Source organism: Polyodon spathula, chromosome 4 (assembly GCF_017654505.1).
Source record: "Polyodon spathula isolate WHYD16114869_AA chromosome 4, ASM1765450v1, whole genome shotgun sequence".
In the NCBI taxonomy this organism is placed as follows: Eukaryota; Metazoa; Chordata; class Actinopteri; order Acipenseriformes; family Polyodontidae; genus Polyodon; species Polyodon spathula.
In genome coordinates this window covers 62386799-62398571 of record NC_054537.1, presented here as the reverse complement: position 1 = coordinate 62398571, position 11773 = coordinate 62386799, and positions in this window count along the sequence as shown.

Here is an 11773-nt window from a genome sequence, read left to right as displayed (position 1 = left end):
CAGCCAGAAGAACCGTGACACAAGCCTTGCTTTAGTTTTATCCCTTCCCAAATGACCAGACAGGGGAATAGCGTGAGCCAGCTGCAACAAATCCTCCTTAAAGGGCAGAGGAATGAACAACTGATGACGCACTTCACTGGTCTGGGGTAATTTATCAACATGGTACAGCAGGTCTCGAGTGGGGATAGGTGGCGGTGCGGCTGGGCTCGACCACCCGACTATTAACCACCGCTGATTGGTCAAAGAGCCTGCCCAGCACGTCGTCACGCCCTTGCTCGAGTCGGAAGTCACGGGAGTGAGCTAAGAAATCAGCTCCCATGGCTTCCAACTCGGAGTCAGGTCGATCCCGAGCAGAGGCAGCCGAGCCAGACCCCTGCGCTGGCTCCACGACCTTCCCCCCGGACTCTTCACCAACTGCCCCCACCTGAAACTTCTCCGACTCCCTCCATTGCCAGGCCTCATTCTTAGCGATTCGGAGCTCCCGTTTAGTTTTACAGGGTTTAAATCTATGGCAAAACCATTCTGGATCGCGAAAGGGAAAAATCTCTCCAATTACTTCCTCTTTCTTCGCCAATAAAGAGGATGGGGCTGTCAGGGCATCCACCCAATCTTTAAACTGCTCACAGTCCCATCCCAGAACTACTGGTACCGGCAATCGAGGACATAATCCTACCTGCACCTGCGTCACCTGCTGGCCAATAGTCATACACACATTGATCTTGGGATAAGAGCGGACATCCCCATGAATACATTTAATATGCACCCGTCCCAATATATGTTTATGCCCCGGTGAGATTAGGCTCTCCTGTACTAGAGACTGACCACACCCTGAATCCAGGAGCGCCTGTGTTTTTGTACCATCCACTGTAACAGGAATAACAAAACCTGTGCGCTGAAGTGACCGAGGTAATTGAATGCGCCTACCTGGTCGGCTGAGGTCACACTCCATCACGGGGCAGTCCCGGGCAAGGTGGCCCACTTCCCTGCACGTCCAACACCTCTTGGGCTGGTTTCTCTCCCCGAAGTTTTGGAAAGAGGAGGAAACACTGGAGCCATGAAAGGGGCTCACCGATAAGGCGTCCGCGCGTGACACTGCAGCAACCCGTAGGTAATCCCACCCTGCCCCAGTTCCCGGGCCGGGAGCTCCCGCTGACACCCCCCGACCAAATCCTGCACTACCCCTTCCTCCCAGTCCCTTCGCCCTCTCCGGGGCCAGTTGAGGGGACGATCCAGTAGCCTCACTCCTCCCGGGCAGTTTCACTGGCGTTGGCTCCGCTGCCTGGTACTGCTCGACTAGTTCGACCACCTGTTCCAGAGTATCTGGTGCCTGTCGCTGGACCCATAGCCGAGGTCCCGGGGCCAGACACTCCAGAAACCGCTCCACCACGATCAGCTCCACCACCCTGGCTTTGGTGACCGCGTCCGGGTTCAGCCAACCCATGGTGTAATCCTTTAGCCGGTGGGCAATAGCTCGGGGATGCTCCCCCGCAGCAAATTGCTCCTCCCGGAATTTCTTCCGGTAGCCCTCCGGTGCCGCCCCCACATGATTTAGGATGGCTGCCTTCGGCAGGGGGTAATCCAACATGTGCTCCGGGGACAGCGTCCTCGCAGCTGCTTGAGCCTCCCCGGTGAGTTGTGGCAACAAACTGCTAGCCCACTGGCCTTGGGGCCACCGGCCGAGATCGCCATGGCCTCGAACACTTCTAAGTAGGCGTCCGGTTGATCCTCAGCCATCATTTTGGTGGGTCTCTGCAAGGAGTGGTCTGGAGCTGCGGGTCTAGCCGCCGCCGCCCCCTGCACTGTCACGGTGAGCGTCTGGCGCAGGAGGTCCATCATCGCGGCAAATTGGGTAGCATCCATGCTAGTCGGCTCCTTCTGATTAAGCACTGCTTGGGGCACAGGTGCCCGCACAGGTGCCCAGTTTTATTTCGGGTTGCTATTTTTTTTCTTTTGTCCCGCAGATGGCACTGTGGGTCCGTGGTCTGATTTACCAACGATGATAAACAGAACCACGGGCATATCAAGAGATGGTACACAATACTGACGCCCTTGCAGGTGCTTCGAAACATTAATCCAAAACAGAAGGCACAAAAAAACAGGTAAAATAAAACAGTAACAAAACTACAAAGAAAAGGTGCTGCACGTGACAGCTATATTCCAGTCGCCGCTACCCGTGCAACCTGAATCGCCATTCTACACTGCTGGCTAACTAGCCTGCTCTTTTACAATGCTTTGGGGTCTGCCCAAGGGTTCCCCGCTCTCACTGTCTCGCTGTGAGACTCTTTCTTTTTCTCCCGACTGATTCCCGGTCCTGAATCAGAGCTTTCGCACTCTCGGCACGTTTTAACAGGGCAGACCTGAGGAAACACCAGAGCGTTAACTTATAGGGCTAGCAATCTCCCCAAGACCCGCCTCTCAGCCATTCAGAGAGGGGGAATGTCCACACACCCACTTTCCCACCTCCCCGTATCACTACCATGACTCACAGGCGGTTGTTGGACGACTGCCACCCTCTTCCCGCAGCATCATGAGCACGCCAGCAGAGTCAACACAGATCTCCCCTGCTATAACCTCCAATGTTTTGATTCAAACACAGGCTCCCTTGAGAAAGATATGTACAACATATTGAAACGTTGGGCAGCTGGCTCTTTGAGCTAATATATATATATATATATATATATATATATATATATATATATATATATATATATATATATATATATATATATTAAACAGTTGAAAGGTCTGAGTAGTTAATCAAAACATTGCCTTTGCACTTGTCCATTTTGTGACACATTGTGGCTTTTCGTTGACAGATAAAGCCCAGTAAAACACTCCTTGACAGTAACGAGCTAACTCATGCTCTGCAATGAGATTAAAAAAAAAAAAAAACATTTGTTCAGACCTTGGTATGACCCATGGTCTTTAAAAAAAAAAAAAAAAACTACTGCACATTGCAGCACCTCAGCATCTCCGCACATTGCAAGAACATTAACTGTTAAGTATTTATTGAATTGTATTCCTCTGCTTACACTTCAGGAAAACAACTCCCGACTCCCCCACAAAATTAAATTATTGTTGCTATGGAAACTTATGAAACAATTACTGTGACAGTAGTTAAGAGCACTTTGCTTTTAACCCATTTAGTAAATAGAAGCTATTACCTGAAATCAAAGCATTATCCTACATAAAAGAAGAATGCTTCAAAGACAGCTTCCTGTGGTGGGGCAGACCTCAAATGGTTCAGATCTGTAAAAAAACAAAAAACAAACAAAAAAAAAAAAAAAGTAAAATTTCTAGCTGTGTCTACAGTCAAAAGCCAAACATGTTTCTAATGCAGATGAAAAACCTTTGCTCAGGGATAAAACCCTACACTTTTTATCTCTGCTTGTCAGCAAGGCCATGTAAAATGTATTTATAGCATCCCGACAAGATTACTCATAGCTAAACTGAGTTTCAGAAACACAGAACCCAAATCGCCATGGCCACACAAAAAGCAGTCAGAATTTTCTGTAACAGGCTTTTTTTTAGTTTTTGTTTTTGTTGAAATTAAATGATGGTTTGGTTGTGCAGTGATCCTTCATAATCTTCAGATTGACAAATGTGAATTAACTAGATTTTGAGTTAACAAGCAGATTTGTTGAATTCCATACATGTGAACCATTGCCAACAACATGGCCTAACTGTGAATTAACTGAATTGGTTAATTATCTGATGTTAAAATATAAAGGGCACTCTTTATAATGGCATTCACAGCTTCACAGTAAAACCCTTGTTTTTGTCATAGCCCATTATGATATATTTGTAAAAATAAAAACCTATTCTTGAGCATATTATAGTTCCTTCCTCAGTTGACAAAAATCCAAGAAAATCAATTTACATCGTGACCCTACATTACAGCCTCTGAACCACCTCTAAACATGGCACGGTCATTTAAAGGGTTAAGCTTTGGCTGCCACTAAAGACAAAAGCAAACTGATATTTACATTATACAGTGGTGGCTTGTCAGCTGAGGCCAGTGAGGCATGGCCTCACCAACAATTCCCAAAGGCTAAAAAGGCATTTTGCATATTCTTTTTATTGAATTGAGAAACACATTTAAGCACAGTTAAGCATATTAAATACATGAAAGACCACAGAAGCGCTAGTGGCATTATTTAAGTCTCAACTCGCTTTCACTAGTAGTGAAAGCCCAACGCCAGAAAGCTGGAACAATGTAGTGCTGCCTCACCAAGCTGTTTGTTACCATGGCAACTCACCATGCTGTGGAGTCCCTTTTTGAAGGTGTTGCTATGGTAACCAAAGCTTGGTGAGGCACCTACTGGATTTGGAGCAGTTACAATTTGCGCGATTTAAGTTTTTTCAGAAATGCTTTTGGTTTAATCTAATATGCAACCTGAGGAAAATAGGTTTTACAGTAAGATACCAAGAATAGAGACGTTCAGTTGTTAGGGATGGCAGAATAACAGAAAAACATGGTTTTAAGTTTCTGATTTGCGAATTGATTATAAAAATTTATCTGCAATTCTGTAAGTTGTGTGTTGTTTACAGTGCTAATGTTGCTTTTTTTAAATTGGGGTGTATATTTTACACAGCGACTGCATCCTATTATTTGAATGCATTAAAATCCTTTCAGCTGAGGTATATACGCAATCAGCTGAACAAAGTACATTTACTTTTAGTACTTTAGTGATTTGGACATCACCTGTCAAAAAAGTCATGAGTCGCCACTGTTTACATTGAAAGCAAAAGTCACACTTCACTTAAACAAAAATGATATTTGAATCAGTGTTTTTTAAGAATAATTTAATAAAATTGTAATAGTTAAGGAACAACAGGCTATGCTGTGTGATGCCCCTTCATTGCAGCCATTGTAATTTAACAAGAATGACTTCTCGCTGACTTGGAACGTCTATGGTGTACCAACTTTTTAATCTTGCTTTATTCTGTTAGGCCAATTCAATTGCATATAAAAGAAATCTCCACAGATTTGCATAGGAAACACACCTTTTTAGAATCTTTGCGGTTTGCCATTTCTAAGCCACCCATAGATACATTCCTAAGACCATTTGTTGATGAAACAATCAAATTAGACAGTGAAGGGCTTATGTGATCTGTACATGTGACTCTGTTGCACGGCCTGTCTTGCAGAATGCTATTCAGTTGAATGGTAAATATGGATGTAGCTGCTATGAGCAAACTGGTGAAATGCCCACTTGTTCTGGTAACATCTGTATCCATGGTTCCAGAAAACATAGGAAGAACAAACAAAACAGAACAATTTAATTAAATAAAATCAAATGTTTTTCTATAAAGGTTTTACTTTACTGTGGTAAACCTCTGGAAAACTAGATATAGTAGACAAATATTTTGGTAGAAGTCTTTATCAATGTTTTTATTGTTACAGGCAATAAAGAGATTGATAAGGGCTACTATATAGGAAATATTTTTCTGTTGGACTTTTTTCTTGTACTTTTACTTCTGCTTTACTATTTAAAGTTATGGATAAACTTTATCCACCCCACTCTATCCCAGGTCAAGTATGTAAAGTTGGTCTCAGTACTGGGGTTAGCCTATTCGTGCTACTGGCATTGGCCTGACCCTGGTCACAGTACTTAACATTGGGCAGAGCGGGGTGGGGAACAGAGGGGGGAACATGTTTAAATTAATTTCAAATAAATTTTTCATATGAGGTTATGGCATTGCTTGAGAATGATGTATTTTCTTTTGGTCACATTTTTAAGTTAGTTTTTGAAATCCATGTTGAAGAAAAGCTCATTAAATCATATTAAAATATAATTTATTGGATTTAAATTGCAATTAAAGCATGTACATGATGTTGTGCTGGATGTAATCACTCCTCTAATAACACTATGTAACACAATTTTTGTTCCTGAGTAGTAAGTGTTATTTCCTGATTGCTTATGCCTCAAAAGTATAGAAAATGGCTATTATTCCCCACAAACTTTGCTTTTCTGACCAGGACAGTGATATTTTGAAATGTATCTATTTCCAATGAGAAAACGGTCTTTTCGTTCACATAAAGTCAGAAAAAAACAACATAGGAATCCAAATTAACATGTATTTATACTAAAGTAATACAAAAATGACTACAAAAGATTTAGAAGTGAGTAGTTTTTCGAGATTTACGATTATACTGTAAATCACTTTCACGAATCAGCCCCCAAATGTAATCTCCTATCATGTTCTCATTATACTGTCCTTGGTAGCGGTGTTCAAAGTCCAGTATATCCTGGTGGAAGCACTCGCCTTGCTCCTCTGAGTATGCTCCCATGTTCTCCTTGAATTTATCAAGATGCGCATCAAGGATATGGACTTTGAGGGACATCCTACAGCCCATTGTGCCGTAGTTCTTCACCAGACTCTCAACCAGCTCCACATAGTTTTCGGCCTTGTGATTGCCCAGGAAGCCCCGAACCACTGCAACAAAGCTGTTCCAAGCCACTTTCTCCTTACTAGTGAGCTTCTTGGGGAATTCATTACACTCCAGGATCTTCTTTATCTGTGGTCCGACGAAGACACCGACTTTGACCTTTGCCTCAGACAACTTAGGGAAGAAGTCTTGAAGGTACTTGAAGGCTGCCGACTCCTTATCTAGAGCTCTGACAAATTGTTTCATAAGGCCCAATTTGATGTGCAGTGGTGGCATCAGCACCTTCCGGGGGTCCACCAGTGGCTCCCACTTGACGTTGTTCCTCCCCACAGAGAACTCGATCTACTGTGGCCAGTCCTGCCTGTGGTAATGCCCCTTGGTGTCCCTGCTGTCCCAAAGGCAAAGATAGCAGGGAAACTTGGTAAAACCGCCTGGGAGACCCATCAGAAATGCTTCCATTGCAGCCTCTTGATGCCATCTCAGAAAAATGCAGCTATGTATCCATTTAGGCAGCTGGAACTAAACTGAACTGGTGGGCTTAAGGCCTCTTTATTTATACTACTATTTATATTACTGGAAAGTTCTAGAAAGTTCTAGAAGTTACTCCATTTTTACTCAGCACTGAATCTATCTGGAATGTTCTGGAAAATAGGTAAATTTCAAAATATCACTGTCCTGGTCACAAAAGCAAACTTTGTGGGGAATAATAGCCATTTTCTATACTTTTGAGGCATAAGCAATTAAGAAATAACACTACCCAGGAACCAAAAAAAAATAAAAATTGTTACACGGTGTAAGCTTTACAAACTTACTTCCAATGACGTCAACATCTGCCAAACAGACAGCTTCAGCAGTAAAGTCTGTTGCTTTATTGATTGTGTGTGTGTGTTTTTTTTTTAAGAAGTTTAAAAAAGAGAAGCCCATTTCACGGAATACAGAAAGGAAACATTTCTGCAGGCTCCTGCTGGCTGAAATCAAGGTGTTGCAGTTTTTACCATCTGTCAGTTCCTTCTTGGCAGTAATTAGATCACAGCCTCATACCCCCACTGGGAACAACAGGGGCATGTCAGACATCGCTCCTTCTCTTCGGACGCAATTTTCATCTGCTCGTTTGGAGCTACATATCATTAACACCTGCAGGTGTACATTTGCTGAGCGCTCATGCTGGGCTACAGCAGAGGAGAAAGAAGGAGCACACATACAAAACTGTTAATTAGGATTGATAATCTGAACCTTCTGACCCCCTTTTAATGTTTCTTAAAAAAAGTGTCATAAAAAAATAAACCTGTGATGAGAATACAGCAGATTTTTGGGTCTCCATAAGGCTGCCAGTGAGAAAACTGCAGATGTTAAGCTCTTAAATACATGTATATTTTGTAAATGTACAGTTAATTGTAGCAAATCGCAGTGATTGCATGTGTAACAGGGGGAGATGTTACCTGCGTGGTTCGTCACTATAAGGAGTCAGACACAGAACACTGACATGGGAGACAGAAGTGTATATACAAACACCGCACAGGTGCCCAGTTTTATTGGTCTTTTTATTGGTTTTTATTGTATTTCGGCAATGATTTATTTCAACCCTCAGAGGGCGCTGTTGTCTGAGGCCTGAGTACCGACAATGGTAATCTGGGCCACCATAATACCGGTAACGGTATTATAATAAAAACTAAAGGGGAAAGAAAAAGGGAAAATAAAACACGGTAATAAAACTACAAAACAAAAGTGCTGCTCCATTGGGGTATGTAAAGTTTTGACTACAACTATATATATAACTTTGCAAAAAACTTTGTTAATGCATCAGTTAGTGTTGATATTAAAAAGACAAAAGTAGGGAAATGAAATGTTAGGGTTTTTAACCCTAACTCTACATTCCCTCCCACCCCCTTACTAGCAGTGGAAGGGACAAGGCAACACAAGCAACCACAGACAGCTACCAACAGTTAAGACGAACAACATGCAGCTCTCTGCAGATAACACAAGAGACATCCATCTGCACTGCATGAGGATGGATATTTAGAGAATGCATGTGTGTGCTATCTGCCAACTTAGACCTAAAACACTGGAGACTACCGAACATACTGGTATTACAGCACATCTTGTGCAGCCCAGCTATGATGGTGAGGCCGCCCCTCCCAGTAAACTGTATTCTGTTGCTTATCCAATATGACACTGAAAAACTCTTGGTCGATCGTGGTGTTGGTGCTGCCCTCTCGAACTGACATGACACTGCACATTTAACTCGTCCATGTAAACAGTTTCATAACAGCGTCCCTCATACTCTTCAACTTTTGCAGGTGACAATATCATTGTGTCATACATCTGTCGCATGGGTGTCCTGTTCTGAAAGTGCTCCCATTCCCCCTTTCCATGTCACTATGCATGCTAATGCTGGCCCATCACCCCTTCCTCCCTTGCAAAAGACTGTATTATGCCATTGAACATTTGCAATTCCATACAACAGAAAGTTATGCTAGGACATAGATTCATATTACAGCGCAATTGGTAGGCCTTCAGTCATGCACCTGTGTGTCACTATTTACCATACATATATACTTCCATTCACGTTGCCCTGCATGCTGTTCCCCACACCCCACCCAACAAACTGACGCATATCAAACATGTGGATGCCACATAGACATTGATCATGTCAGTGGAATTCATAGCGGTACAGTGTGATGTTGGTGCCACTATTATGCATCTGTCTCCCACTAGACCTGCATAAGCAGTGCCCAGATATACAAGACACCCCAACACACTGGCATGGCAGTAGACCTCATACACCTAGTGGACCATGATGATGGATGTCTCTTGTGTTTTCTGCAGAGAGTTGTATGTTGTTTGTCTTCACTGATGACGGTTATCTGTGGTTGCTTGTGTTTTCTTGCCCCCCACTGCTTTTAAAGGGGTGGGAGGGAATGCAGAAAATAAATACATTAGCAGCAAAATCTGCATCGGTCAAAAAAATATTCTTTTTCAACAAAATATATTCTAACATTATTTTAAGATGACCGTGAACAAGACAGTAATCAATCAAGTAACAGTATATCCAAACATTGTAATAAATCAATCGTGCAACAAGATCAATCAATTTGATTAATAACTCGATTTAGTTAATAGAAACATATTAATAGGTTCAAATTAGTCACACAACATATTAATCATAGGCATGATTTGGATTTTTTAGTTAATGTTATCAAGTACAAAAGTTAGTACAAAAACATTTCTACAAAAAAAACCCATGTGCATGTCAAAACCCAGCCCACAGCACAAATGCATTTGTTACAACACATAAGCGAAAACATCATTTTGTGAACAAACTTAACAAATTAATATTCCTAAAGCATGTATCGATATATTTTTTTTAAATACCATCCATTAGTAATATTCAAAGTTGATGGAATTTGGTGAGACAGGAAGACTCTGACACATTCAACTTGTTCGATGAGGAACAGGAACAGATTTTAGCCTTTTGGCTGAAAGCAATTTCGGGATGCTGTTTGTGCATTGTGGAGCTTTTGTTTAGACAAAAATTTCCAAGCAGTAGTTACATCATATGTAATAAACTATAACACTAATATTATTTAATCAAATATATAAACACATCTCGCTATACAGTACAGACCATCATAAATCGAGGCTACGTTTATTGTATTTTGCCAGTATTGCATTTACTGTTGTAATTTATCTATTAGAATTCAGTAAATTAGCAGTACAGCTATGACCAAAAGTTTTGCATCTCCCTATATAAATGATTTTGTTTCACTGAGTTGAATGAAGCCGGTGGAATAATGCTACGTTAGCATACTGAATTACGTACTGCTTTGTAGTTTTCCGTACTGAACAAAAAACTGTCACATTTAAAAATGTGACATTTCGAAATCCAACATGCCTTAAATACTACTGCACAATTAGTATGGCTTCCGGTAGACTTTTGTGCTGCTTTTTCTGCAGTTTCTTTGATTACATGATGTTAAATAAAATATCTAAATTATGTTAATCTCGTTTTTTTTTTTTTTTTGTTTTTTTTTTTAACTCTCTCAATCCAATTGTATGTGATGTAAAAGTTGTGGCCATAGCTGTACCATACTCTCAGCAAAAAAATACAAATAAAAATAAATGTAAAAACATAATAGTTGAAAGTTCACTATAACCATTAAACTATTTAATATATAAAATGTAATACACTGTTACCATTTTGGATGTTTGCACTCATTAACAAAAACTAATAAATTATAGGCCTCATTTACTAAAGGGCACTTCATTTGGAATTAGCACTCATGTAAAGTATTGAGCCTGATGTGTGCGATAAATGTAAATTTACAGCCCCATTCACTAACAGAACACATTAATGTACGTGCACAGTATTTGGCTAATTTACATACCATACCATGCACACTACATGTATTGTGAGTGATAATTTAATGTGCACGATAATGCCCATGACCACCGTGATATCAAAAGCCCCATCAGTCCAGGCGTATCTTTTGGTCAGGAGCTTATTGTGAAGGTGGAGTTGGCTTACATTGACCGTAACTGAGCGATCGACAGACACAGCACTCAGCAGGGACAGGAAGTGGCAACATAAAGTGAAACTGCACTGCTTACCTTTTAATTTTAAAATGTATTCCTTGTCTGATGTAAAAAATAAAAAAAGCCCTTTTCCTTTCTCTTTTAATGCATATGGCCTGCCCATTAGTTTCTAAAATTGCACTGATGCACTGTATTCAACATGTGCAGTCTGCATTGTATCAGTGGCATTCCCATTAAACCAATCACAGCTCACAGAGAGAGTAAAATAACGAAGCAAAGGTTTGTTTAAACTATTTTTTTTACTTTGTGTAAAATTTAAAATCAGTAGCCAGAAAGTAGTTGGATGTCACAAAAGCGAAATGGAGGCAGAACACAAAAGATTCCAAAATCGTTAGCCAGATGATTATTTGTTGAATTTTTAATTTTGACAGCAAGGCAATATGTCTAATTTGCAGTGCAATGGTTGCAGTTCTGAAAGATTATAACATACAACATCACTATGACATGCTGCACAAAGCAACGTATTTTGAGTTTACTGGAAGTGAAAGAAACTATGGAGTCTCAATGACAGGTTTTTTCTGAAAAGTGCTGTGGATGCCATTAACAACACATCACAGAAATGGCTTTTTTAACTAAAAGCCATGCAATGTGCAGAATTACCTGGAAGAAACTAATTGGGATTATAACAGAAGGTGCACCATATATGACTGGACAAAAGAGTGGACTGGCAAGCAGAGTGCTGGAAAAATTTAAAGAAATGCAGAAGTACCAATGTTCTTACACTGGATTCTGCATCAACAGGCATTATGTGGAAACGTTGCAGAATTAGAACATGTAATGAGCAAT